This window comes from Cupressus sempervirens, chromosome 4, assembly GCF_028749045.1.
Source record: "Cupressus sempervirens isolate cs-2001-9-10 chromosome 4, ASM2874904v1, whole genome shotgun sequence".
In the NCBI taxonomy this organism is placed as follows: domain Eukaryota; kingdom Viridiplantae; phylum Streptophyta; class Pinopsida; order Cupressales; family Cupressaceae; genus Cupressus; species Cupressus sempervirens.
The window spans coordinates 691,987,120-691,994,327 of record NC_143121.1 but is presented as its reverse complement, the minus strand read 5'-3'; positions in this window follow the sequence as shown (position 1 = coordinate 691,994,327).

Below are 7,208 nucleotides of genomic sequence, written 5' to 3'. Positions count from 1 at the left end.
ACCCATAAGAAGCATTCTAATATGTCTAGGACCCCTAGGAACATATGTTGTCATGTAATGGGTCGAAGGGGCCTTTGATCCATATGAACGATTCTAATATGTTCAGGGACATATGTCATTATATAATGTGTCGAAAGAGGTCATAGGTTACCCTATGACAACCTTTGACCCATAAGAACAATTCTAATATGTCCTTAGGGGTCCTAGGACAGCTCGTGACATATGTCTTCATGTAATGAGTAGAAGGGTTTCATAGGTTAACTTATGAACCCCTTTGACCCATAAGAACTATTCTAATATGTCCCTAGGCATCCTAGGACCCCTAGGAACATATTTTATCATGTAATGGGTTAAAGGGGGTTGTAGGTCACCCTACGACCCCCTTTGACCCATAAGAATGATTATAATATGTCCCTAGGGGTCTTAGGACCCTTAGGGACATATGTCATCATGTAATGGGTTGAAGGGGATCATAGGTCAACCTATGACCCCCTTGGATCCATAAGAATGATTCTAATATGTCCATAGGAGTCCTAGGACCTTTGGAGACATATGTCATCATGTAATGGGTCCAAGGGGGTCATAGGTCACTCTATGACCCCCTTTGACCCATAAGAATGATTCTAATATGTCCCTAGGGGTCTTAGGACCCTTAGGAACATATGTCATCATATAATGGGTAGAAGGGGGTCATAGGTCACCCTATGACCACCTTTGACCCATATGAACGATTCTAATATGTTCATAGGGGTCGACATGTGTACCTAGGGGTCCTAGGACCCCTAGGGACACATGTAATCATCTAATGGGTCAAAGGGGGTCATAAGTTTGACCCATAAAAATAATTCCAATATGTCCCTAGGGGTCTTAGGACCCCTAGGGACATATGTCATCATGTACTGGGTTGAACAGGGTCATAGGTCACCTTATGACCCCCTTTAACCTTTATGAACTATTGTAATATGTCCCTAGGGGTTCTAGGACCCTCAGGGACATATGTCATCATGTAATGAGTCAGAGGGGGTCATAAGTCAACCTTTGACCTCCTTTGATCCATAAGAATGATTCTAATATGTCTCTTAGGGTCCTTGGACCCCTATGGACATATTTCATCATGGAATGTGTGATAAGGGACCTATGACCCCCTTCAACTCGTATAAACGATTATAATATGTTCCTAAGGGTCTTGGGACCCCTAGAGACAGATGTCATCATGGATTGTGTCGAAAGGGTTCATAGGTTTTCCTATGATCCCCTTTGACCCATATAAATGATTCTAATATTTTCCTAAGGTCCTACGACCCCTAGGGATATATGTCATCATGGAATGTTTCTAAAGGGGTCATAGGTCATCCTATGACCCCCTTCATCATATATTAAGAATTCTAATATGTCCTTAGGGGTCCTAGGACCCCTAGGGACACATATTGTCATGGAATGTGTTGAAAGGGGTCATAGGTCATCCTATGACCCCCTTCGACCCATATAAATGATTTTAATATGTCCCTAGGGGTCCTAGGACCCCTAGAGACATATGTCATTATGGAATGTGTCAAAAGGGGTCAAGGTCATCCTATGAACCCCTTCGACCCATATAAACAATTCTAATACGTCCCTAGGGTTCCTAAGATCTCTATGGACATTTGTCATCATGGAATGTGTCGAAAGAGGTCATAGGTCATCCTATGACCCCCTTCGACCCATATAAACAATTATAATATGTCCTTAGGTGTTGTAGGACCCCTAGAGACATATGTCTTCATGGAATGTGTCAAAAGGGGTCATAGATCATCCTGTGACCCCCTTCGACCCATATAAATCATTCTAATATGTCCCTAGGGGTCCTAGGACCCCTATGGACATATGTCGTCATGCAATGTGTCGAATGACCTATGTCCCTGTTCGACCCATATAAATGGTTCTAATATGTCCCTAGGGGTTCTAGGACCCCTAGGTACATATGTCGTCATGGAATGTGTCAAAAATGACCTATGACCCCCTTTGACCCATATAAACAAGTCTAATAGAAATAATATAGTAAAAATATAATAATATATTAAAAATAATAATAATATAGTTTAATAATTATATATATATTATATTTATCGATTATAATAATAATAACATAATATATTATTATATAATAATAACATAATATATTAATATATATTAATAACATAGGTCATAATAATAATAATATATATCAATAACATATATATATGTAATATATTACATTATTATATTTAATAGAAATATAGTAAAATTAATAATAATATATATTGTATTTATAGATTATAATAATAATAATAACATAATATATTATTATATATTAATAGCTACGTTATTATATTAAATAATAATAATAATTTAATTTAATTTAATTTCATATATATATATAATTCATAACTCATTAATTAGTCATATTATATATTTATAGATTATATATTATATCTTTACATATTTCATAACTCAAATTAGTTATATAACTCACAAATTTATTTTTCCCTCCAAAATTTGTTTTTTCCTCCAATGTGTTTGTGCAGCCAGTATCAGATATCCGATTTGATATCAGATATCCGATATGGCTTGGGCCTTACTTTCTAGGTTTGGTACCTGGACAGGTGAAAAAAAGTTAGAGCAGATTTTGAAGCACTTTCAGACGTCTTCAAACTCTCTTTTTTCACATTGCCACTTTTTGGCACACCATGATCCCGTACATACCCATAAACAATAGAAATTCTGATAAAAATTGATTATAGTAGTGAAAAATGGTGATTTTACAACCTCAAGTCTATCCAATAGGTAACTTGATAACATAGAATGAGATATTCTATGATTTGATTTTTTTTTTGGTATGCATTTTTGTATATACATCTAAAACAAGGCTATTAGCATGTACACGAATACCAAGTTTAGTACAATGAAAAAATCAGTCCAAACTGAGGGTTTAGAAAATATGAACATATAAGAACCAAAAAATCCATCTTACATCTTATATGCTCAACCCCTTCACTCTCACTATATAAGCACCAACTCTTTTTGTGTAGACAAGCTTATTCTAGAGACAACTTGCATGCTCAATAAATTAGAGAATTAGCTTTCTTTTGTATAGAACATCAACTATACTGGGAAAAGAGATAAGAATCACAAGGTGAGTGCACTAAGATGGTGTACAAAAAAGTGGGCACCTTGCCAAAAAAAGAAAAATTTTCAATAACCTGATCCAAGCCTAGCCATTATACTTTTTCAAACCCAATTGGGTTATTAAATAATATATTTCTAAAAACCCAATCTGGTTATTTAAAAGTGAAATGTCAACTAGGCTTGGTATCCAAGCCTAGCCATTACACTTTTTAAAACTTGATCAGGTTTTTTGAAATATATTATTTAATAACCCAATTGGTTTTTGTAAATTATATAATTTGACTATTGCCCACATTTGAGGGTATAAGTGTTGATTATGGAGGAGAGCACCAAAACTTGATTAGGTTTAGCATAAAAAATAAATTTTGATTGCATCTCCATCCATGGCACCCCAAAAATGAGGTAAGTCTTCATTATATTCATCATTTATGTATTTTTTTATCACATATTGTAATGTGGTTTTGAAATTTATATATTTTTAAATTATTCTTAACATAGATCTGCATCAAAGAATCCAAGAAAATGAGGGAGAGAAGAAATAGCACCTCCTATATAATCAAACCCTCCACCCATCATGACACAACCACAAAACACTCCACCATACAACCACAAAATCCACCATGTGTACAACCACAAAACCCTCCACTCAATGTTCTCATTCAACAACCACCACCTCCTATAAACCCTCCATGCATACAATTACATTATTTAAGTACTACACAAGAGGATCCCATAAACCACCTCTCACAAAATAGTGCTAACATTACCCAAATTGTCAATGGGTTGTAGTCATCTTCACTTTCTCACCACTCAACCCTAGTAAATACACTTGAACAAATGACCCAAAATGAAAATGAGATGTCTATGTAGGTTATGAAATGGGGTACTTGGAGGGATAGGTATCATGCATTTTATTTCGATGGGTTATCATATCAAAAAGTGAAAGATAAAGACATAAATAAATGTACTATATGTTCTTTTTTCACTAAACCTATATTCAGCAACTCCCTATTACACACAACCAAAACTTTTCCTATTCATTGGTGCACTCATGCTAGGATAAGATCATGTTTTTGGGATAGGTGGTATATGGTAATTGACCTACCACCATGTGATAATTATGAGGTGCCTCTACATATATGAGAAAGATATATTGTGAATTCATCCTTGGTGAGAAGTCAAATGACTTTGACATCCATCAATTTTGGGGTAGAGGGAGAAGATCTGTGTAGGATAGACTTGGGGCTTATAAGGTGATACCACAAAATGAGAGGAGACATACAACATGAAAAACCATGCATCATTTTGTGCTCCCATCAATTATAAAGGAATATATTTATTTATAGACTCTTCATGTGGTTGCATCATTGACAGATGTTATCATTCATCATGGCTCATAGTTAGGTGGTTTTTCTTCACCTATGGCACCTCGACCATCATCAAATGTAACTTTAAGGTCATCATAGAATGCAACTATTGGACTAACCACCAAAAATTTCCTTCAAGATTTTTGATATGGCTTAGCCACCTATGTTCTATAAGTCTATTGGTTGTATCGAGCATTGATAGGTTGATCTTAGGTTAATCTTTTGGTGTAACAACAACTCTAGCTTGTAACAAGTGGTATCAGAGCTCGGTTACAAGTTTGAATCTCCTTGGGTAATGCTAAGGGAGGATTGTTGGACTAACTACCAATGTTCCCCTTTAGGATTTGTGACATGACTTAATCACCTCCTATCTTCTATAAGTCTAGTGGTTGTATCAAGCATTGATAGGTCGATCTTAGCTTGATCTTTTAGTGCAATTGCAACTCTAGCTTGTAATAGCAACAACTCCATCATCATCTCCTATGGCACTAGGGTCATCATAACATGAAATAGCTTCATCATTAGCACTTATTGACCCTTGGTTATCATAACCTATGATAGCTCCATCAGCATTATCTACATGGCCAATGTCATCTCCACTTGTGTCAACTGTACCACTGGTAGCATCTTCGCACCACCTATTGAAAATAGATTGATAAAAGTATGAAAGTGTGTTTCAATCATTTTTTTCACTAATTTCAAACTTTCTATGTTGGTAAGTCAATTACTTAGATGATTTGAGTACTATCATTTGTTTGAATAATGATGAGGATTTGATCAAATAAGATAACAAGAACACCTAGAGGAAAGGTTGAGTTATTATAAAGAAAAGAAGTACAAATATTAGTTAAGACAGTGATAATATAGTGTACTAATTATCTACTTAAGGTTACAAAGGATGGATACATTGACTAAGTCTAGAAGAACAAGTAAGAAGAATTGTGTTTACCAAGCTTGATCAACTGGATAGTAGGTGCTGAGAAAAGTTAGTGCAAGCTGAGCAGAAAATCAATTAGAGCCAAGAAAAGTCAAATTTCACTATATGCCAAGTGATATAATGTAAGATGAGTAAAGTTTAGTTGATGTCAACCACGAGTAAACTTTAGTGTTTTCCATGTGATCTGGTTGACAACAAGTGGAAGAATAGTATGGAAGCTGAGTGATAGCATATTAATGTTGACTGCTACTATTCATGTTAATTCATGGATTTGAAAAATTTGAGCTAACTATTTTGTTTTCTTGAATTTTGTGAAGTGTGTAGAAGATAACTATGATAATTTGGTGGCATAGAAATCATGGTAAACTATTTTGAGGTGAATTTAAAGAGGATTAAAGGAGAAGTCTCTAGAAGGGAATAAAATGAAAAGATGGGTAGATTCATTGAATCCTACCTAATCCTACCTAACCCTAAAATGGAAAATAGAGGTTGAATGGAAAAAGATCTAAATTTTCTATTTATAAAGATGGATGGTTAGAAGCAAAGGTTATCATGTGCGAGAACCTAAGGAAGATTGGGAGTCTAGGGTATTGCTTCATCAAAGACCAAACATAAGAGATTGCTATAGGAAAGCAAAGAAAGAAGGCTTAAGGGTATGGATTCTTGAAGGGTGAACAAGCTATCAGAGTTGAAGTGTGTGAAAGCCAAGTAGAATGGAAGATTGAAACATAGATATGTAATCTGCAAGTGAGTTGTAAGTTGTGATCAGATCAAACCTTACTGTTACTTTCTAATCATTGTACTAGTCTAGGGTAAATCCTTTGTATTAAGGTTTACCTAATAGTCATTTGCAAATCCTTTAACTGGGTGACATTCCAAGTGAATGATCTAAATTCCACTAACAAGGCTCACTCCTAATAGGGTGATTGAAATCCTCTAACCATGGCACATTTAATAGTGTGTATTGTAAACTTTAACAAGGTTGACCTTTCACAGGATATCACTTCAAAGGAGTGAGATTTAGTAGCATGTTACTAGTGGTTTTTCTCAAATTGGGTTTCCATGTTAAATCATTGTGTCAAATGTGTTATTGAATCTATTATGTTTCATGCTTACATTTCTACAAAGTTGATTTGATAGTAACCTACAAGTTTAAGTGAATGTATCATCTAATGGATATGGAATCACTAAGTTGTGAAAAGTTCTTTTTGTACATCTAGACCTTGGACATCTAATTCACCTCCCTCTTAGTTATTCTAAAGAATTCAAACAATTGGTATCAAAGTCATATGCTTAAGAGGACTAGTTTGAAGGTAGTAGAAGCAAAAGATCAAGATGCCAAAAAGAGAGGCATCCAAGCTTAATAGAGATAACTTTTCTACATGGAAAAGTCTGATGAAGCTACACCCAGGAGATCTTAGAGATCATGCACAATCTACAATCACTACTAAGCATTTTGATACTATTGGAGCTCTAACTATTGAAGATATAAAGAAGAAGAATGAACATAATTAGGAAATGTTGGAGATTGCCTCTACCCTAAGCTATGCTAAGTTTGATGACATCAAGGTTTGTTATAGTGCAAACAAGACGTGGGATGCTCTTCACACCATCTATGGAGGTGATACAAATGTTTTGAGAGCCAAATATGAAAGTCTTAGAGGTAAGCTCGATGATATGAGAATGCAAGAAGGTGAGAATGTTACTCAATATTGTTCTAGGATAAACGATGTTGTTAATGCAATAAGAGGACCTACTAG